This window comes from Meles meles, chromosome 3 (genome assembly GCF_922984935.1).
Source record: "Meles meles chromosome 3, mMelMel3.1 paternal haplotype, whole genome shotgun sequence".
Classification (NCBI taxonomy): domain Eukaryota; kingdom Metazoa; phylum Chordata; class Mammalia; order Carnivora; family Mustelidae; genus Meles; species Meles meles.
In genome coordinates this window covers 30,255,180-30,278,942 of record NC_060068.1, presented here as the reverse complement: position 1 = coordinate 30,278,942, position 23,763 = coordinate 30,255,180, and the positions used below count along the sequence as shown (strand labels likewise).

General features: G+C 48.8%; 1 pseudogene; it reads right to left on the bottom strand.

Moving 5' to 3' along the window:
- LOC123939200 overlaps nt 1-22,891 on the bottom strand; it is a 39,722-nt pseudogene extending 16,831 nt beyond the window's left edge.
- Nucleotides 22,892-23,763: the final 872 nt, after the last annotated feature.

Genomic DNA, 23,763 nt, shown 5'->3' with positions numbered 1-23,763 from the left:
GAATATGGATGCAAAGATTCTCAACAAGATCCTAGCAAACAGGATCCAGCAGCACATTCAAAAGATTATCCACCATGACCAGGTGGGATTCATCCCTGGGTTGCAAGGTTGGTTCAACATTCGCAAATCAATCAATGTGATAGAACAAATCAGTAAGAGAAGAGAGAAGAACCACATGGTCCTCTCAATTGATGCAGAAAAAGCATTTGACAAAATCCAGCATCCATTCTTGATGAAAACACTTCAAAGTATAGGGATAGAGGGAACATTCCTGAACTTCATAAAATCTATCTATGAAAGACCCCCAGCAAATATCATCCTCAATGGGAAAAAGCTTGCAGCCTTCCCGTTGAGATCAGGAACACGACTAGGATGCCCACTCTCACCACTCTTGTTCAACATTGTATTAGAAGTACTAGCAATGGCAATCAGACAACAAAGAGAAATAAAAGGTATCCAAATTGGCAAGGAAGAAGTCAAACTCTCTCTCTTCGCAGATGACATGATTCTTTATACGGAAAACCCCAAAGACTCCACCCCCAAACTTCTAGAGCTCATACAGCAATTCAGTAATGTGGCAGGGTACAAAGTCAATGTACAGAAATCAGTGGCTTTCTTATACACTAACAATGAAAATACAGAAAGGGAAATTAGAGAATCGATTCCACTTATTATAGCACCAAGAACCATAAGATACCTGGGCATAAACCTAACCAAAGAGGTAAAGGACCTGTATGTGAGGAACTACAGAACACTCCTGAAAGAAATTGAAGAAGACACAAAAAGATGGAAGACTGTTCCATGCTCTTGGATTGGAAGAATAATCATTGTTAAAATGTCTATACTACCTAGAGCAATCTATACTTTTAATGCCATTCCGATCACAATTCCACCGGTATTTTTCAAAGAGCTGGAGCAAAGAATCCTAAAATTTCCTAAGGAAATGTTGAAAAACAAAAACAAAACTGGCGGCATCACGTTACCCAATTTCAAGCTTAACTACAAAGCTGTGATCACCAAGACAGCATGGTAATGGCATAAAATCAGACACATCGACCAGTGGAACAGAGTGGAAAGCCCAGATATGGACCCTCAACTCTATGGTCAAATAATCTTCGACAAAACAGGAAAAAACATTCAATGGAAAAAAGACAGTCTCTTCAATAAATGGTGCTGGGAAAACTGGACAGTGATATGTAGAAGAATGAAACTCGACCATTCTCTTACACTGTACACAAAGATAAACCCGAAATGGATAAAAGACCAAAACGTGAGACAGGAATCCATCAGAATCCTAGAGGAGAACTTAGGCAGTAACCTCTTCGATATCAGCCACAGCAACTTCTTTCAAGATACGTCTCCAAAGGCCAAGGAAAAAATGTGAAAATGAACTTTTGGGACTTCATCAAGATCAAAAGCTTCTGCACAGCAAAGGAAATAGTCAACAAAACAAAAAGGCAACACACGGAATGGGAGAAGATATTTGCAAATGACGGCACAGACAAAAGGTTGATATCCAGGATCTATAAAGAACATCTCAAACTCAACACACACAAAACAGATAATCCTATCAAAAAATGGGCAGAAGATATGAACAGACACTTCTCCAATGATGACATACAAATGGCTATCAGACACATGAAAAAATGTTCATCATCACTAGCGATCAGGGAGATTCAAATTAATACCACAATTAGATACCACCTGACACCATTTAGAATGGACAAAATTAGCAAGACAGGAAGCAACGTGTGATGGAGAGGATGTGGAAAAAGGGAACCCTCTTCCACTGTTGGTGGGAATGCAAGTTGGTGCAGCCACTTTGGAGAACAGTGTGGATATTCCTCAAGAAATTAAGAATAGAGCTTCCATATGACCCTGCAATTGCACTGCTGGGTAGTTACCCCAAAGATAGAGATGTAGTGAAAAGAAGGGCCATCTGTACCCCAATGTTTATTGCAGCAAATGGCTACAGTCGCCAAACTGTTGGAAGAACCAAGAAGCCCTTCAACAGATGAATGGATAAGGAAGATGTTGTCCATATATACAATGGAGCATTATGCCTCCATCAGAAAGGATGAATACCCAACTTTTGTAGCAACATGGACGGAACTGGAAGAAATTATGCTAAGCGAAATAAGTCAAGGAGAGAGAGTCAAGTATCATATGGTCTCACTTATTTGTGGAGCATAACAAATAACATGGAGGACATGGGGAGATGGAGAGGGGAGGGAGTTGAGGGAAACTGGAAGCGGAGATGAACCATGAGAGACTGTGGACTCTGAAAAACAACCAGAGTGTTTTGAAGGGGCGGGGGGGTGGGAGGTTGAGGAACCAGGTGGTGGGTAATAGGGAGGGCACGTACAGCATGGAGCACTGGGTGTGATGCCAAAACAATGAACACTGTTATGCTGTAAATAAACAAATTAAAAAAAAACAAAAAAAAACAATTATCTGTATATATAAAGAAAAAAAAAGAACCAGAATATTGGTAAAGAGTTAAAAATAAATGTTGTATTTATGAAGTTGTGTTGGTTGTTCTCTTGTGGTCTTCTTTTTTCTTTTTCTTTTTTCTTCCTTTCTGGTTGTTTTTTGGGGGGAGCGACCTGCCACGTGGGTTTTCAAACAATGATATTCCCTGAGTTAGGGCCTCCCACTTCCCTCAAGGGGGTGGGCTCTGAGGAAACCATTTTTTTCAAGCTTTTGTTCTCTGGAGTTTTTTTATGTTTTTCATTTGTTTTCTCTTGCCTTGACAGCTTTTGATGGTTTTTGGAGGTTTAGAGGAGAGCAAACTGCACCCCAACCTTCCTCTCAGAGAGAAGCCTCAGAATGCTCTGCAGAGCTGCTGGTAGTGTAGGTTCTGTGTCACGGTCCCTGGGGGTGCTGCATCTCTTCGTTGTACCCAATACCAGGGCAGTCAATACCAGGGCAGTGGTGGCTGTCTGGGCAGCACTAGACTGCCAGAGAGGTTCCAAGCAGCGATCACACACTGAGATTTTCCCACTGTCCCGGGCTGGGAATGTCTGGTTTTTCCGTATGCCAGAGCTCCAGGCTAGCACCTATGAACATCTCTCCCAGGGGAGGGTGTGGGACACCCGCATTTCAGGATTGCCATTGCCGTCTGGCCAGGCTCCCAGCCCCTCACGGGAGTGGGATCCCACTCGTTCTCGGGCACGTTGGCGGCTCAGGTGCGCTGGCAGCTCAGGGACCAAGACCTGATTTCTCCGCCACACTCTCTCTGGTTCTGGGCCAGGGGAAGCTGTCCTGGTTCCAAGGACTTAGGTCCCTGTCCCTAACCACCTCGATTCCCACTATTTCCCCCTGTGATCCTTTGCACTGTTTTTTGAGTGCTTTCTACCAGACTCCAAGTTAATGCTGTTCCCCAGACACAGGGCACTCTCGTATTGGGGTATTCCTTTCCAATCGGTCACATCTGGTGGCTCCCTCCCCCTTTTGTTTATCTTCCAATATCAGTCCGATGTTCCCACTCTGCTTTACCTGCCACTGGCTTCTTCTGCTCCTGTAGATATCCAGACGTGTATAATTCGTATCTCAGGCTGATTTCATGGGTGATAGGAGTTCTTTGGTAGGTAATCAGCTCACTTTAGGGTACAGGTTGAAACAGAGCCTCCTCCTACTTCCCCGCCATCTTCTCTACTCCTTATTTATTTGTTTATTGAGAAAGGGTTCTTGGGGGTGGGGAGAAGCAGACTGCCCGCTGAGCACAGAGCCCAATAAGGGGCTCGATCCCACAACCCTAGATTATGACCCGAGCCGAAATCGAGAGGCGGATGCCCTACTGAATGAGAGCCACCAATATACCAAAGCTTTAAATGTGTCCATTCTCCCCCCAGTTTCACTTCCAGGACTGCACTCCAGAGATCCACTCATATGTCAGAACAAAGACCCATGTAGAAAGGTTTACAGGTGACTCACATCACAAAATTCTGTGGCACATGCAGAGCGGTCAGGACCTCCCTGTATGGCAGATGGGGATGTAAAATCATACAACCAATATGCGAAAATATCGGGAATGTTTTACAAAACTATACGTGATTTTGATCTCGGACTGAGCAATTCCACTCCTGGATGTTCAATCAAGGAAAAATATAATGTACATCCACAAAAGATCTGTCCAACCATCCATATTTACTCATAATATCCAAAACCTGGAAACGAGGTGTCTGGCAAAAGGAAAATGGGTTACCCAACTACAGTATGCCCACGTGATAGAATGCTGAGCAACAAAACAGAGCTGCTGATTCATGCAAAATCACAGTAAATCCCCAAGTGATGATCCTGAGTGAGAAAAGACAACACAAAACAATATGTACTTTACAATTCCAGTAGGCAAAAATCATCTTAAAGAGTGGGAAAACAGTCAAAACACTTATGTGGGGGAGGAAGGAGGGGGACGCATTGGCTTGCAAGGGGCACGAGGGAACTTTATGGGGGGTGGTGGGAATGTCATATGAGTAGAAAAGGATTCTGGTTACACAACTATATGCATTTGCCAAGACTCAGCAAACGTTTGTGTATACATTTTACTTGGAAAGAAGGAAAGCCTTAAACACATCTTGAATTCTAGTTGATGATCACAGCCGATGTCCCAGATTTACCTTCGTGTATATCAAAAGCAGTAAGAACTGACAGATGGACAGAAGGATGACAGGTGGGCAGATGAGCGATCATGCCAGCATAATAAAATGATAATCGTGAAGCTTACAGATTTATGGTAAATCATGAAAAGCAGTAGTGTATGCGATATGGGAATCCCAAAAGGGAAGAAAGGGAATAAGAAAGGGACAGAAAATACATTTAAAGCAATAATGGCTGAAAACTTCCCAAATGAGCCAGGGACATCCAGATTCATGAAGCTCAAAGGACCCCAAATAATCTGAATCTGAAAAGAATTACAGAGAGATACATTAGAATTAAATTGCCAAAAGTCAAAGACAAGGAGGGCACCTGGCTGGCTCAGTCGGAAGACCGTGAGACTCTTGACCTTGGGGTCATGAGTTTGAGCCCCACATCGGGTATAGCCATACTAAAAAAATGAATAAACTTAAAAAAGTCAAAGTCAAAGAGAAATTTTTCAAAGTAACAAGAGAAAAACAAGTCATCACATATAAGGTAAATCCTCTCTTAAGACTATGGGAAGATTTCTCAACAAAATGTTGCAGGCCAGGGGAGAGTGAGAGGATGTATTCAGTATACTGGGGCACCTGGGTGGCTTAGTCGGTTGGGTGTCTGACTCTTGAATTCAACTAAGGTCGTGATCTCAGGGTTGTGGGATCAAGCTCTTCATCAGGAGCCTGCTTAAGATTCTCTCCCTCTGCCCCACCTTTCCACTCCTATGCTCTCTCCTTCTCCAAAAAAACAAAAACAAAAGTATGAAAGAACCCTACCCCAGCAAAGCCGCTTTTCAGAAAAAGAGAGATAAAACTTTTCCCAATCAAAAGCTGGGGGTCCGTCAGCCCCGCACATGCCTTACAAGAAATGTCCCAGGGCATCCCACCCTTCCAGCAGAAAGAAACGGGTTCCATGACCTCCTGTGAGTACACTAATGCATGTAGACGACTCACTGGTTACAGTGAGCTTCAGTCAAAGTCAGACGCACGAGTGTCATGGCAGTGCGTACGGCACTTGCAGCTCTAGCTCGAAAGTTAAAAAAACAAACATAAAAACGAATCATAACCACAATAATTTGTTCATGAAAACACAATATTTAAACATGCACAAATTGGAGCAGCATTCACGGAATATCAAGGGAGAGAGGATGAAAAAGAGAGCTTATGGAGGCTATTGAAGTCAGGTTGTTATCAGCTGGTTATTGGGAGAAGATATTTTATGTAACCCGACAACCGCAGCAGCAAAGAAAAAGTGAAAGGTATTTCAAGCAAACAGTGGCCCCCAAACAGGGGGATAGCTATACTGACATCAAAGTGGGATTTGAACTAAAAATGATCAAACAAGCCAAAGAATATTATATGATGATAAGCGCTCCATCCCTGAAGAAGAAATGACAACTGTAAACACTTATGCACCCAACATTGGCACACCCAAACCCATAAAGCAAATACTCACAAAACTCAAAAAGAAATAAGCAGCAATACCATATGGATTGGGGACTTCAGTAACCCCACTCCCAAGCACGGGACAGAAGATTAAAGCCATATCTCGAAGCGATGACATCTCTCCCACGTTCGCTGCAGTGCTGTTTACAAGAGCCAAGACACTGAAATGACTGAAGCGTCCATCAGCAGCTGACTGGACACACAAGGCGTGAGACATGCGTCACTCTGTCATGAAAAATAAAGCAGCCCTGCCGTTTGTAGCAACATGCTTGAAACCTGAGGCCACTAGGCTCTATGGCATGGGTCAGAAAGAGACAGAGGAACATGGTATGAGCTCACCCACACGTGGAACCCAAGACAACCTGACCCATGGCAACAGAGAACAGACGAGCAGCTAACCAGAGGCAGGATGGCAGGACTGGGATATGGTGGAGGGGCTGCATGATAGCATCTTCCAGACGGAAGACGGGTAATTTCTGGGAACGAGACATACAGTGGCGACGGCAGCTAACGTGCTGTACCCACGCCCATCAAATCACCGTGTCATTCCCTCTACACGTATACTAAGTGACCTGTCCGTTATTTGCCAGTGATACTATGGAGAATGAGGGAGAGAGAGGAAAGAACATCGGGGGGGATGTCGGTGGCTGACATGCACACGTTCCCGGGACACTTCCACAACTTGGCCGCATGGTTAGAATTCTCATGCCACGGTGTTGTTTGTCACAGTGCTGCGTGGGCCTCTGTGAAGCAGCCCGAGCCAGGCAGAGCACCCGGGCGGGAGAGCGGGCTGCCCACCAAAGGAACAAGGACGGTCCACCGGCGTCAGAGGGCAAAGCCGCCTGAGCGGCGGCACGTGAAGGTGAAGATATGCTTCGTGAGACACGAGCTGGTTTGCAGAGAAAACCAGTCACCCCTGAAGCCCTGGAGGGCTCGGATCCAGCTTGGCCCCCTGGTAAACCCACTGTGGCCAACTAGGACACGAAGTCTCAGGTGGCGTGTCTGGGACAGGGTCAGAGCGACAGAGCAGCTGCTGAGGGGCTGGGGTGCTCGGCTCCCAGCCTGGTGGCTGGCCCCTGTGGGCAGTCAGTGGAGGCTGCCCGACCCTCAAAGGCCCACGCCTTGAGCTCTGGGACAGGTGACTCTCAGGTGTGGGACCGCTCATTCCAGCAGGGATGTGCCTAGCGGCCCCTGCAAATCCCACTGAGTTCACCTGCATCCCAAGCCACCCCTGACTCCCTGCACGCCAAGAGCACCTCAACCTGGAAAAGAGGGACACCTGGTGACATGCGCCCCTGGCCCCACAGGAGGACTTCCTGGGTTCCCCGGGGCACGCGCCCCTCTTCAGCACAGCTGCCCAGACCTTACCTACTTTTTGACGGCAACCACGGTAAGCCCGATGGTGATGTTTGTGAACTGTGTGTCTAGCACGGTAGAGTCAAAGACCCCGTCCCAGACAATGGGAGCAAACCAGGGGGTCATGACCAGCACGTCCGCCCTCCTGGGGGAAGAGAGCCACACCGGTTAGAGCTGAGTGTGGACACCTGTGCGGCAGAAGGGAAGGGTTTGTCCAGAGCTTCACCGTGTGGGAGCACCAGAGTGAGAAGCAAGAGGACCCCAAATTGCAGCCTGAGCCGTGACACTCCTGCCCCTCACTGCCCTCACTTGGAGTGTTTCCTGTGTACCGGCTGGGGCCAGTTCCCACGGGACACTCCTGCTGGGAGGCCTCCAGCCCCATTTCTGGGGAGGAGCGCCATCTCAGTGAGGCGAGAACTAAGCCCCTTTCCCAGCAGATGGAAGAGTTTACATTCTGGAGGAGGTTTTAAATCTGGGGGTGCTGAGTGCTTCAAACCCAGTGTGTTTCCCCAACAACAGCCCATCTTTCTCCAGAGCGGTCACTTGTCAAGTACTCGTGGACTCATGGGGCTGGTGGCTCCAGAGAGTCCAGGAGAGGTGGGTGCCACTTCCAGAAGGGCAGCGTGCATCTCCAGCTCTCCCGGCGGGGAGGAACAGCAGCCTGGGCTGGATCCCGACCTGCCCTTCCCCAGCTGCGGGGCCTCGGGCACGTACCTTCACCTCTCTGAGCCTCAGTTTCCCTGCTTGTATGGTGAGGGTTGACCAGGGAGGCATCTGGGTGACCTTCCTGTCTGAGGCCCCAGTGACAGGCTGCAGTGCTGTCTTGGGCAGAACAAGCAGGGGGCGTGGGCACTGGTTCCAGAGGCTGGCTGTGGGGACCGGTCTGGAACTGTGGTCCCTGTGACACCGGCATCCTTGGAAAGACCTCAGGGCCCAGCCCGCCCAGATCCCCTGCCCCCTGTCCCCATGAATAAATAAGAGGAAACACATGGCGCCCGGGACCAAGGATGAGAGGTGCCTTCCCTGGCCCCAGATCGAGGATCAATGAACCTAGCCCCCGTGTGATGGCACGAGGAGGGGAAGAAAAGGCAAGGAGAGTCTGCAGCCCTGGAGAGGAGCCAGGGGAAGGCAAGCCCAAGGCGTCGGTGACAGGGAACCAAGGGACAGGCCACGGCAGGGACTCACTCACTTACTTGGGATTGAGGACTTGGGCCTTGGGGCAAGCCAGCCTGCAGAGGAGATGTGCATCAGGGACAAGTGACGGGCACACCTAGACATTGTGCAGGGCCTGTTAGTCTGTGCCCGCAGCTGCAAGGTGCTGTCCTCCCTGTCCAGCTGGCAAGCTCTGCCGGGAGCCAGCATCCAGCCACAGGCCCTCACCTGCCTCCTGCAGTCCTGCCTCCCTCCTTCCCTCCCCCCTTTATGCCTCCCTTCCTACCCCCTTCCTTCCAATCTGCCCTTCTTCCTCCTACCCCCTTCCTCCTCCCTTTCTCCCTCTCTCCCTCTCTCCTTCTTCCCCTCCTCCATTTGCTCTTGTTCACACCCACACCTCCATGGTGCCTGCCCACCCAGCCATAAGGATGCTACAGGCTTCCCAGTGATACACTGATGAGGCTAAAGCCCCAGCAAAGGAAGGGGTCACCCCACATGGTCTTTGAGGACTGCTGAGGTTCTAGACCCCCACCTCTCCTCCTTTTCTCCCTGTGTGCTCTAAGTTCTCACATGGGCCCACCTCATTGTGACTGAATTCCCGGGTCCTGCTCTTATCTGCGGGCTGGGAGGATGAGGGCTGGCCCACTCCCACCCCATCCATCCCTACACCATGCTGGCATCTACCTCACTGCCTTATCCCCACCCACCCACTGGCAGCCTCCTTTGTCCCCAGACCACGATGACCACACCATCCAGTTTTCCCCTCAGCTGAGTCCCCGACAGATGCCACACCTGAGCTGGGGCGGCCACAAAGCCTGAGGTAAAGAAGAGACTTCTGTGACTCCCACCATCGAACGTCTTCCCCTGTTTTTCTTTGACCCTCATTCTCTTCCTATCCCAGGGTCCCTTGTCCTTCCTTCCCTGTGAACCAGCCTTGGGAGGGGCAGAGGGATGAGGAAGGGGAGGAGAGAGGCACCTGTTCCCTTGCTTGGAAAGAGGCACAGAAACAGCTGAAAGAAGTGTCCCCCATACCTGGGTACCTGGGTACCTCAGGGACTCTGCAGGTGTCCTGGTGGCAGTCACTTTCGCTGAGGGAAGAAAACAGTGTTCAGAGTCCAGGGCCAGGTCCTGGGAGAAATGCTGCTGAGCCAGACAGGCAGGACTCCTCCAGGGGTCCCCACGCGTGGCCCCTGCTGAGAAAAGCTCCCCATGGAAGGCAAAGCTTTGGCCGTGTGGCCAGGCGAGTAGAGCAGGAGTCTGCCATAGGACAGAGGGACCCTGGACACGCTGGCCATGTGTGGAAGCTGGGGCACAGCTCCACCCAAGGGGCCTTCCCACCAGAGGGGGACAGCAGCCTGGGGAGAGCCCCTCCCTTCAGGGAGGAAGTACGGAGACCAGAGGCCAGAAGGTGGGGTGCCCGGGGGTGCCCTGGAATCCCCAGCATCCCGGCAACATCCCCCAGGCCCTCCCAAACCTGGAAGCCCAGCCCCCGTCCCTCACCTGGACGGCTTTGCCTCAAACTTCTGCTGTGGGACCACAGGGTGGTCATCTTGGCTGAAGAGAGGAAAGGTGCCCTCTGAGTCACTTACTTCATGAATAGTAGTGACCGCTAACACAGTTCCTCAAGGGGAGGCGCCCCAGGTGAAGAGGAGGAGTATGTCCCTGCCCTCATCCCTGCTGACCCCAGCCAGCCCCTGTGAAGGGCGGTGGGGAGGCAGGCTCCTGGAGAAGGTGTGGGGAAGCCATCCTCCGTCTGGAAGGCCAAGGAAGGCCCAACTCAGTGAGTGGAGAGGAGGGACAGAAAGCTATTATCACCTCAGTGGCAGGCTCTCCCTTGGCCCTGCAGTTGGGGGACCTCGCCTCTGCTGCAGAGAGAAGTCATGGCAGCTCGGCCCCAAGAGCCACCTGTCCATCCAACCAGTAGGACAGAGGAAGGAGAGCTGGGGTCGGGACTTTGCTGGCTGGGGGTACTCGCCTCACCTGCTGGCAGACAGCCAGAAGAAATTAGCTCTGAGAGGACAGCGGGGCCTCCCTTGCCTGAGCCTTTGTGGGGTCAGAAGGTGCCCCATCCCCAGTTGGCCCCACTGAAGCAGCTGAAGGGAGGCCAGAACCAGAGCACATGCCATCCCTCCCAGATCCCCGTGCAGTCCACTGGGAAGCGTGTTAACTCTTTGACCACATCCACTCCAACAGAGGTCAGAGCTCTGCCTTGTCCTTTGTCAAGGTTCGAGAAAACGCAGTAGAGGGAGGAACTCGGAATCACCCTGGGAACCGAGGATCTCTTTGGCTATAATTACCTTGAGTTGAATACATACATGTATTTCTACATCAGTTCTAGATCTTTCTAGAAGGAACCACCCTGACTCCAAACACTCTGCCATTACCTTTGAGATGCTCTTCTTTGCCCCCATCCAGGAATCAGGCTGAAAACATTGCTGTGGGACAAACAAGAACAAGAAGTTGAGTCTTCGCTGTGCTGGGACACAGATAGGCTGAGACTTGGACACACATACTCTGAGCCTTTCGGCCTCTGGCTCCTGAGGGAATAGAGGTGGGGCCCAAGCAGAACCCTGCTGACCCCCACAGCACCTCTACTAGGCAACCGGGCCACAGTAAGCCCATCTTATCACCACAGTAACCAATAGCAAGGACGGGGACCTTGGCATCAGATTCACCTAGGTGCGACTCAAGACCTTGCCACAGCCCTGAGCAGTGAGGAGGGGTGTGGTTAGAAACCTCTCTTGCGGAGGGGGGGGGAGTCAAGATGGCGGGGAAGTAGGAGGAGGCACAATTTCAACCTGTACCCTAAAGTGAGCTGATTACCTACCAAAGAACTCGGATCACCCATGAAATCAGCCTGAGATCAGAATTATAGACGTCTGGATCTCTACAGGAGCAGAAGATGCCAGTGGCAGGTAAAGCAGACTAGGAGCCTCTGACTGATATTGGAAGATAAACAAAAGGGGGAGGGAGCCACCAGAGGTGACCAATTGGAAAGTAATACCCCAACACGAGATTGCTCTGCCTCTAGGGACCAGCATTAACTTGGAGTCTGGTTGAAAGCACTCAAAAAACAAAGAGCAAAGGATCGCGGGGGGTAATAGTAGGAACCTGGGCGGTTAGGGTCAGGAACCTAAGTCCCTGGACCCAGGACAGCCTCACCTGGCGCTGAGCCAGAGAGAGTGCGGTGGAGAAATCAGGTCTCCATCCCTGAGCCGACAGTGCACCTGACCCGCCAGTGCGCCCCAGAACAAGTGGGGTCTGGCTTCAGTGAAGGGCTGGGAGCCTGGCCAGATGGCAATCCTGAAAGGCGCACATCCCACACCCTCCCTTGGGAGAAGTGCTCATAGGCGCGAGCCTGGAGGTCTGGCATCTGGAAAAACCAGACATTCCCAGCCCGGGACAGCGGGAAAATCTCAGTGTGCGATCTCTGCTCGGAACCTCTCTGGCGGTCTGGAGCTGCCTAGATAGTCACCGCTGCCCTGGTTTTGGGTACAATGAGGAACTCCTGCATCCCCAGGGACAGTGATTCAGAACCGACTCTGTCAGCAGCTCTTGCAAAACATTCTGAGGCTTCTCTCTGAGAGGGAGGTCAGGGTGCAGTTTGCTCTCCTCTAAACCTCCAAAAACCATCAAAAGCTGTCAAGGCGAGAGAAAACAGATGAAAGAACATAAAAACCCCCAGAGAACAAAAGGCTGAAAAAAACAGTTTCCTCAGAACTCACCCCCTTGAGGGGAGCGGGAGGACCTAACTCAGGGAACATCATTGTCTGAAAACCCACGTGGCAGGCCCCTCCCCCAGAAAACCAACCAGGAAGGAAGAGAAAAAAAAAAAAGACTACAAGAGAACAACGACCACTACTTCATAAATACAACTTTTATTTTTAACTCTTTACCAATATTCTGGTTCCCCTTTTTTTTTATACATACAGATAATTTTTTAACCTATTTACCACCACACTGAGATGTCCAGTACATCAAATTCTTTAATAACCTTCTAACCTGAACTTTGTGATACCTACACCCGTGTTTTTCTTTTTCTTTTTTATTTTTTTAATTCTTTTTTAATTTTAACTTAGTTTAGTCTAGTTTATTCTTTTTTAATTTTTATTTTCTACTATACATATAGAGTTAAACTTCAAGGTAATCCCCTTTCCCCAATCAATGCTACCCCTATAGGTAAACCAGTTTCTAATCCCCCTGTAACTTAGGAAAGTTGAGTCCCTTAACAAAAACATCAAGATACCTTCAGGAAGAATCAAAATAACCTTCCTCACCCACACTGAGAATTTATAACCACTCTCCCAATTTTTCCTTCTGTCAGTGTTTCTGTGAATTTGTGTTTGTCCTAAAAATATATAAATCTTATACTTGGGGTTCTTTCTGATGAGGTTCTTCCTTTTTTTTTTTTTTTGTTTGTTTGTTTATATATATATATATTTTTTTCTCTTGTCATATACGTTTATCCGTCTTTTTGTTTGTCTGATTTTGTTTGTATACTTCACAAATCTTACCTTGTGGCCCATTTGGGCTGTGCCTTCTCTTCTATCTTCCCTTTTATTCCTATCACTCTCTCTCTCTCTCTCTTTTCTTTTTTTCTTTTCTCTTTTTTTTTCTTTCTTCTTCTCTATTTCTTTTTATTTTCTTTTTTCTCTCATTTGGGTAGGGAACCCTGATTGCACAGAAGCGTTCCAGGGTGGACATTGACTGCACCACAATCGATAAGTCCAGCTGCATCTGTTCAGTCATCTCTTACCAAAATGACTAGGAGGAGGAATACCCAACAGAAGAAAAATAAAGAGGATGGACCTTCTGCAACAGAGCTAATGGCTATCGACATAGACAATATGTCAGAAAAGGAATTCAGACTAACAATTTATCCAGGCCATAGCTAGGTTGAGAAAGCCATGGATGACCAAACAGAATTGATTAGGACAGACCTGAAAGCCACCAGGGATGATGTTCACAATGTTAGGGCAGAACTGAAAGCCACCAGGGATGATGTTCAAAATGTTAGGACAGAACTGAAAGCCACCAAGGATGATGTTCAAAATGCTCTCAATGAGTTCCAATCTAATCTAAATTCTCTAAAAGCTAGGGTAACTGACACAGAAGATAGAATTAGTGATCTGGGGGACAAACAGATAGAGAGAAAGGATCAGGAGGAAGCCTGGAACAAACAGCTCAGAAGCCACGAAAACAGAATCAGGGAAATAAACGATGCCATGTAATGTTCCAATGTCAGAATTATTGGAATCCCTGAAGGGGAGGAAAAAGAAAGAAGTCTAGAAGATACAGTGGAAGAAGTTGTCTATGAAAATTTTCCCAATCTCACGAAAGGAAACAATGTTCATGTACTAGAGGCATAGAGATTTCCTCCCAAGATTTTAGATTCTCGAAAGTCCTCACGACACCTTATAGTTAGAATGAGGAATTATGTTTCACGAGAGACCCTCTTAAAAGCAGCTAGGACAAAGAAGCTCCTTACATACAGAGGAAAGCCCATCAGAATAACGTCAGACCTTTCCACAGAGACCTGGCAAGCCAGGAAGGGCTGGCAAAATATATTCAGTGTACTAAATAAGAAGAACATGCAACCAAGAATACTCTATCCAGCAAGACTGACATTTAAAATGGATGGAGAGATAAAGAGTTTCCATGACCGGCAAGGCTTAAAAGACTATGCAGCCACCAAGCCGACACTGCAGGAAATATTAAGGGGGGTCCTTTAAAAGAGAAAAAATCCTAAGAATATCATTGAACAGGAATATGGAAACAATCTACAGACAGAAACACTTCAAAGGTAACACGATGTCAATAAAAACCTGTCTCTCAATAATCACTCTCAATGTGAATGGCCTAAATGCGCCCATAAAACGACACAGGGTTGCAGATTGGACAAAACGATAGGACCCATCCATATGTTGTCTACAAGAGACCCATTTTGAACCTAAGGATACACCCAGACTGAAAGTGAAGGGATGGAGAAGCATCTTTCATGCCAATGGGCCTCAAAAGAAGGCCGGGGTAGCGATTCTCATATCAGATAAATTAGATTTTAAACAAAAGAGTATAGCCAGAGATACAGAAGGACACTACATAATTCTTAAAGGGACTATCCACCAAGATGATCTAACAATTGTGAATATCTATGCACCCAATATGGGAGAACACAATTACATGAGAAAACTATTAATCAAGATAAAGAGTCATATTGATACGAATACAATAATAGTAGGAGATCTTAATACGCCTCTCTCAGAAATAGACAGATCATCGAAGCAGAAAATTAATAAAGAAATAAGAGCATTGAATGAAACATTGGACCAGATGGACCTCATCGACATATACAGAACATTCCACCCCAAAAACAACAGAATACTCATTCTTCTCAAGTGCACATGGAACCTTCTCCAGAATAGACCACATACTGGGTCACAAAGCAGGACTCACCGGATACCAAAAGACTGATATTATTCCCTGCATATTCTCAGATCACAATGCTTTGAAACTGAGCTCAATCACAAGGAAAAGTTCAGAAGGAACTCAAACACCTGGAAGCTAAAGACCACCTTGCTTAAGAATGCTTGGATCAACCAGGAGATCAAAGATGAATTTAAACAATTCATGGAAACCAATGAGAATGAAGACACTTCGATCCAAAATCTATGGGATACAGCAAAGGCGGTTCTAAGAGGGAAATATATAGCCATCCAAGCCTCACTCAAAAAAATTGAAAAATCCAGAATACACCAGCTCTCTCTACACCTTACAGAACTAGAGGATCAAAAACAAATCAAACCAACTCCACATGCAAGAAGGGAAATAATCAAGATTAGAACAGAGATCAATGAGGTAGAAACGAGAGATGCAGTAGAACGTATCAATGAAACTAGGAGCTGGTTTTTTGAAAGAATCAATAAGATCGATAAACCATTGGCCACACTAATCCAAAAGAAAAGAGAGAAAGCCCAAATTAATAAAATTATGAATGAAAAGGGAGAGATCACAACTAACACCAAGGTAATAGAAACAATCATCAGAAATTATTACCAACAGTTATATGTCAATAAGCTAAGCAACCTAGATGAAATGGATGCATTCCTGGAAAGCTACAAACTCCCAAAATTGAACCAGGAAGAAATTGACAACCTGAATAGACCGATATCTAGTCACGAGATTGAAGCAGTGATCAAAAACCTCCCAAAAAACAAGAGCCCAGGACCTGACGGATTCCCTGGGGAATTCTACCAAACTTTCATAGAAGAAATAATACCAGTTCTCCTGAAGCTCTTCCAAAAAATTGAAGCAGAAGGAAAACTTCCAGACTCTTTTTATGAAGCCAGCATTACCCTGATCCCCAAACCAGGCAAAGACCCTACCAAAAAGGAGAATTTCAGACCAATATCACTGATGAATATGGATGCAAAGATTCTCAACAAGATCCTAGCAAACAGGATCCAGCAGCACATTAAAAAGATTATCCACCATGACCAGGTGGGATTCATCCCTGGGTTACAAGGTTGGTTCATCATTCGCAAATCAATCAATGTGATAGAACAAATCAATAAGAGAAGAGAGAAGAACCACATGGTCCTCTCAATTGATGCAGAAAAATCATTTGACAAAATCCAGCATCCGCTCCTGATGAAAATGGTTCAAAGTATAAGGATAGAGGCAACATTCCTGAACTTCATCAAATCTATCTATGAAAGACCCCCAGCAAATATCATCCTCAATGGGAAAAAGCTTGCAGCCTTCCCGTTGAGATCAGGAACACGACAAGGATGCCCACTTTCACCACTTTTGTTCAAGATAGTATTAGAAGTTCTAGCAATGGCAATCAGACAACAAAGAGGAATAAAAGGTATCCAAATTGGCAAGGAAGAAGTCAAACTCCCTCTCTTCGCAGATGACATGTTTCTTTATATGGAAAACCCCAAAGACCACCCCCAGTGTACTAGAACTCATACAGCAATTCAGTAACGTGGCAGGATATAAAGTCAATGGACAGAAATCAGTGGCTTTCTTATACACTAACAATGAAAATACAGGAAGGGAAATTAGAGAATTGATTCCACTTACTATAGCATCAAGAACCATGAAATACCTGGGAATAAACCTAACCAAAGAGGTAAAGGACCTGTACGCGAGGAACTACAGAACACTCATGAAAGAAATTGAAGAAGACACAAAAAGATGGAAGACCGTTCCATGCTCTTGGATTGGAAGAATAAACATTGTTAAAATGTCTATACTGCCTAGACCAATCTATACTTTAAATACCATTCCGATCAAAATTCCACCAGTATTTTTCAAAGAGCTGGAGCAAATAATCCTAAAATTTGTATGGAATCAGAAGAGACCTAGAATGGCTAAGGAAATGTTGAAAAACAAAAACAAAACTGGCGGCATCACGTTACCCGATTTCAAGCTTGACTACAAAGCTGTGATCACCAAGACAGCATGGTACTGGCATAAAAACAGACACATAGACCAGTGGAACAGAGTGGAGAGCCCAGATATGGACCCTCAACTCTATGGTCAAATAATCTTCGACAAAACAGGAGAAAACATTCAATGGGAAAAAGACAGTGTCTTCAAAAAATGGTGCTCTGAAAACTGGATTGTGATATGTAGAAGAATGAAACTCGACCATTCTCTTACACCATACACAAAGATAAACTCGAAATGGATAAAAGACCTCAGCGTGAGACAGGAATCTATCAGAATCCTAGAGGAGAACATAGGCAGTAACCTCTTCGATATCAGCCACAGCAACTTCTTTCAAGATACGTCTCCAAAGGCCAAGGAAACAAAAGCAAAAATGAACTTTTGGGACTTCATTAAGATCTAAAGCTTCTGCACAGCAAAGGAAACAGTCAACAAAACAAAAAGGCAACCCACAAAATGGGAGAAGATATTTGAAAATGACAGTACAGACAAAAGTTTGATATCAGGATCTATAAAGAACTTCTCAAACTCAACACACCCAAAACAGATAATCATATCAAAAAATGGGCAGAAGATACAAACAGACACTTCTCCAATGAAGACATACAAATGGCTATCAGACACATGAAAAAATGTTCATTATCAATAGCCATCGGGGAGATTCAAATTAAAACCACAATTAGATACCACCTGACACCAGTTAGAATGGCCAAAATTAGCAAGACAGGAAACAACGTGTGTTGGAGAGGATGTGGAGAAAGGGGAACCCTCTTACACTGTTGGTGGGAATGCAAGTGAGTGCAGCCACTTTGGAGAACAGTGTGGGGAGATTCCTCAAGAAATTAAGAATAGAGATTCCCTATGACTCTGCAATTGCACTGCTGGGTATTTACCCCAAAGACACAGATGGAGTGAAAAGAAGGGCCATCTGTACCCCAATGTTTATTGCAGCAATGGCTACAGTCGCTAAACTGTGGAAAGAACCAAGATGCCCTTCAACGGATGAATGGATAAGGAAGATGTTGTACATATACACAATGGAGTATTATGCCTCCATCAGAAAGGATGAACACCCAACTTTTGTAGCAACATGGATGGGACTGGAAGAGATTATGCTGAGCAAAATAAGTCAAGAAGAGAGAGTCAAGTATCATATGGTCTCACTTATTTGTGGAGCATAACAAATAACATGGAGGACATGGGGAGTTAGAGAGGAGAGGGAGTTGATGGAAATTGGAAGCGGAGATGAACCATGAGACACTATGGACTCTGAAAAACAACCAGAGAGTTTTGAAGGGGCGGGGGGGTGGGAGGTTGAGGAACCAGGTGGTGGGTAATAGGGAGGGCACTTACTGCATGGAGCACTGGGTGTGATGCCAAAACAATGAACACTGTTATGCTGTAAATAAACAAATATAAAAAAAAAAAACAACAACAAAACTTTACAGCAAAAAAAAAAAAAAAGAAAGAAAAGAAAGAAACCTCTCTTGCGAACGAGCCCCCCCCCCCCCCCGGGTGGTCTGCAGGCACTCTGAACTCGAGAGCCCCACCTCCTCTGTTTTCTAACAATGCTGTCACATAGCAGAAGCCGAAGGGCAGGTCACCAGCTCTGTGGCTCGCCAGCTGAGTGACAGAGCAGGGAGGAAACCTGGGGACACAGCAGGGATGTGCCATGTAGTGCTCGAACCCCAGTCTTGACGTGACTTGCTCTCCTGGCTTCCGCTCCCCTGCCATGGCTTTCCCTCATCCACGCACAGCTGTTTCCTCCCCAAGAAGCTTCTGTGTGTCCCTGTGAAGTGGCCTCTCCCTGCACTGTGGGTGGGATTTGGGTTAGGGTACAAGGGCCTAACCTCAGCCCCTCCACATGGCCACCTGGGGAGCAAGGACAGGGCCTGAACCGCCTTGGGAAGGTACCCGGGCTGGAGCCCCACAGGTCTGGAGTGAGAGAACATATGAGCAACAGAGGGGTGACTGCACGGAGGCGGCTGAGCTGATGATGGCAGCAGAGGAGGACCCATGGGGAGAACATGGGGTCTATATCCCCCGTGACCTTGCCCACCTCGTGACCTCATCATCTCTCGGACAGCAGCACCCACCGGTGTGGATATACCTCACATCCTCTCTGTCCACGCAGACCACTCGCTGGAGGTCCGCAGTCTCCTCGAACTCAAAGCGGTCAGAACAGAATTCCCATCATGCCCCCTCCCTGATTGGACCCCTGTCTGAACTACATCTCCTGGTGACACCGCTCTCCAGCACACACTGCAGAGGAAGGTGGGGCTCCGATGGGCACAGATCAGACGGAAGAGGTCAGGGCTACCCCAGAAGTCTGGAGGCAGACCCCTGGGTAGTTAGAAAGGAGACCTGGCTCCCTCTGAGGCTCCGTCAGTGTGGGACTTTCTTCCTGTTGCCAAATTAGATGGTAATTTTCCCATCAAAGAATTCTGTCTGAGGATTTATCCTGGTTTGCATGAATTAAAAAAAAAAAGGCATTGAAAGATTTTTAAATCACTCTTTTCATATTGAGGTCATCTTTTAAACTGTAAGTCTTCTTCTGAAGAAAGAGCTCTTATTGTGAGCTCTTGAAAAGTGCCCAAAAGTATGGGCTTATTCACATCAGGATGGGATTTTTCAGTTACACTCAAACAAAACGTAAAAATTCTACACCCACAGTGAACTTATGAAAGGAGCACATGAAGAGGCAAAGTCCAAGGGGAAAAAAATCTGCTCTAAAAGAAAATTTATATCAAAAAGAAAATAATCAGGTGAATCTTTCAGGTTCTAAACCTTTACCAGTCTAAAAAATTTAAAAAGGCAATCCAGGGTATGTCAAAATGAGGGGAAAAGAAGACAAAATGAGATGTAAACACGGAACAATGCAGAGGAAGAGGGAGCTGGAGGATTAAGTCAAATGAACCCTGGCATCTAGGTCAAGAATAGAGGCCAGACTCCTGATTCCTGACCCCTGACCCCCAACACCAGACACCTAACACCCAACTCTTGATCCCAGACCCCGATCCCAGGGTCCCAACCCTAGATTCCTGACCCCAGACACCAACATGAGATGCCAGAACCCCAACGTGAGACCTCTGACCCCCGGCCCCAGGCTCCAGACCCAGAACCATTGGGCCACCGCTCTAGGCAGCTGGCTGTCACATTCATTGTGAACAGCAGCAAGGCCAGAGGGGGTGAAGTGTTCAGAGCTTGGTCACAGAGGGAAGCTGCAGGGCACGGACACATGGGGCTCCGAATTCTTGAATGCAAGACCTGGGCACAGGTCTCTCGGCGCTCCCTGGGGTCCTTATGTTATAGGAAGAACGGGCTCGTGCAGTGTGAGGACACGCTCCGATTCAGACTGTGGGACAGGCTGCTTACCGAGAGCTCGCTTCTCCTGCTACACGAAGCTCCCGGTGCGGGGGCGGGGCGGCTCACCTGCAGAACAGGCTGTGGAGCCAACTCAGCCCCGTGACCCCAGCACCACACAAGCAAGCGCTGAGTTGGGGCCAGACACCCCGGGAGGACAGCACGGCAGCTCAGGAGGTCCACCTGCGGCTCAGCAGCCCCCACATAGTGGGCAGAGACCACCCGCAATGTCAAGAGCCCCATCTCTGTTTCACATGTAGTGGCTGCCCATGTGGCTTAGGCCAGACTCGCTCTTGGAAGCCCCAGTAATTCTCCAGCTCTGGCAAGTCAAAGAGTGTCTCCCTACCCCAGGAGATCACTCACGTGACAGCCTATCTGTCCACTCACCCTGCCAGACCTGACACTGTTCAGCACTGGGAGCTATCCCACTGACTGTGACATGCTACTGCCCACACGCCAGAGCACCAGGCTCAGTAAACACCTGCCCAAGTGAATGTGTTGATTTTGCCACAGCTCAGGAGCACTGTTCCCAAATCACGCCCTGGCTGAACCGTCAGCCCTGAGATGAGATGCGAGCGCAGACCGGCTCTCCCTCCAGGGTCAGGAAAGTGGGTGTGGAGGGGTCCACATCTTGACCTGGTCACTTCCCACCTTGGAACCTGGGTGTCACCGGAACCTCTGGGGCTTTGGTTTCTCAGAAGTAAAATGGGGACAATGATACATATCATCTTCTAGGTTGCCGGAAAAGTCACGAGAGCATCCATCAGCATTTTCCTCAGTGCCTCGCACAGAATGAAGGTCTGGTAAATGGAAGCCCACTCGAACAGATTCCTATTCTTTTCTTTTTTGGAGAGTGTGTGAGTGTTGTAGGGTGGGGCAGAGGGAGAGGGACAGACTCTCAAGCAGACTCCCCCACTGATTGCGGATCCCGACATAAGGCTCGATCTCATGATCCTGAGGTCACAATCTAAGCCAAAACCAAGAGTCGGACCCTTAACCATTCGAGCTGCCCAGGGATCCCAGTAACAAATTTCTTTATGGAAGTCATCAGTGACAATGTGTAGAGCTCTCAAGCTGAACCCCGAAACGCAAGCACCTGCTTGTGGTCTGAACTCCACATGCCAATGTCCAGCATCCACCGCAAAGGTGAGGACGGGGACAGTGTCACCTTGGGGGTAAGGACAGTGAACAGGAGAAGGATCCACCAGATACTATTTTTAAGGGGATGCAAGTTACTGTTTGTTTTAAAACATAAAATATACTTATTCTTTTAAACTAATAAAATGCAGTTTTAAGAAAAAAGGTCTTCTCTGTCGTCCACAGATGTACTTCAAGCGTGATGGGAGTTTCCTGTGCTGATGTAACTGGTGTTCCTAACAGGCTCTCCAGCTCAGCCACCAAAGCCCACCACACCCCTGGCTACTATACGTGCCCATAAGTCATTGGGGAGCTGAGCAGGATGCTGGCTGCAAGCCCATGACCCGTGGAGTGGAGGGACCCGAGGCTGGGACCCAACCACACCCCCTCAGTTTCCTTCTCTGAAAGAAAAGAGAGAAGGTGCTGGTCACGCCTTCTACGGGGCTATTGCTGTAGGCCAACAGCAGCTGGTTTCATGAACTACAGTCAAATATGCCGTTTGCTGTCTTTGCACCAGACTTTCCATCCTGCCTTGACGGAGCGGCTACCCTCTGTGGACAGAGGTCCAAAACAAGGACCAGAGAGGCCTGGGGGTATCCACGACCTCGCTCAGCCAGTGAGGGACCGGGCAGCCACCATGCCCCAGCTCCCCCTGTGCTGCTGCCTGGAGACCTGCCCCGGCTTCTTCGGAAGGAGGAACCCCCAGGACCATGAGTGTGGGCCCCACTTCCCACGCCGGGCTCTCCACCCACCGCCCCCTCTGCTGCCCTCCATGCATCGCCTATGCCGACAACAAGGACAAAGATGTGGACGGGCTGGCGTGGAGGACCCCCGCACCCACGGCGGATGGGGGCTCTGAGGATGGGCTCATCCTCAGCTGCACTCCCGGGAGCCCGGAGTCCGAGGGCACAAGGCCTTCCTCTGCACAAGAAAAGCTCTCCCGTGGGGGCCGTGGGTCCCCCAGGCTCCCAGCAGGAACCAGAGCTGCGCACATCCATCCTGCCAAGGAAGGGCCAGCCCGGGCTCGCCGGCCCCATGGGCACAAGGCTCCTCCTGCCCACCGGCCCTCCATGTGGGCTGGCTCACCTTCCCCTCAGCAAGGATGGCCAGGCCCTGGCCTACCTCGGTCACCTACCCTGACGCACCGCACACACACCCTGGCCGCTGCCGGGTCCGGAACCCCGTTCCCATCAGGCCTCGTGCATGCCCGCACCCACGCAGGGACACACCCACGCACGCGCAGCCCACGACGAGTCCCTCGACCCATCGTGGAAAGAGATGCTTGCTGACGGTCTCAAGGTTCCTGAAAAACCCCGTCACTCCTGCCCAGGACCTGCCTCCTGCAACGGCATCCCCGTGAGACTCCTACTGGCATAGACCACGTTGCTGAAACGCACACGCTGAGCACACCCCGGGTCGGACAGGGCGTGGACCCACGGGAACACACACGCAGCTGTGAGTGGGAACCTGGGAGTCTCCTCGGGGGGATCGCCCGAGCCAGACACACACTGAATCCCTGACCACCCCCCAACCCCATCGCACACGCGGGTGCACGCCCAACACCGACGGACCCCTGCATGCGGGCAGGGCTCAACGCGGTGTCCTGCTGCCATCAGCACCACCGAAACAAGTCCGATGTGTGGGGGCCTCTGTCTGGACACGGCATGGGTGAGGGGTGAGCATAGAGCAGCTGGGGGAGGGGTTCCTCGGGGGCTCTGGTGTGAGGAGGAAGTTGGGCAAGTGGTCCCCAGGAAGCGGTGACCTCACTTCCCTGACCACAGGGCCCAACAGAATTGGAACCCACATCACCAGGCACCCACATTCCAGGGACACCCCCCTGCACAGCTCATTGCTTTGGACATCGTCCAACCAACACCATGTTCGCATGTTGTCTCCCAAACTCAGGATGGTGGAGACGGAGGACAGCGCGCCCGGCTACCACTTCCCCGCTCTCAGGAGGTCCTTTCAGGGCTGCCCGACGCCTCTGGCCTTTCGGCCGAAAGGAGACAAAGGTGACACCGGGAGGCCAGAGCCGGCCTCCCAGCCCCACACGTTCGCATCGACGGGCGCAGCCACGGGTCCCCTCAAACCCTGGGTTTGTGTGTGTGTGTGTGTGTGTGTGTGTGTGTGTGTGTGTCTGTGTCTGTGTCTGTGTCTGTCTGTGCGTCTGTGTGTCTGTGAGCGTGCCTGTGCATGCATGTGTCTGGAAGGAGGGCTCACGTGG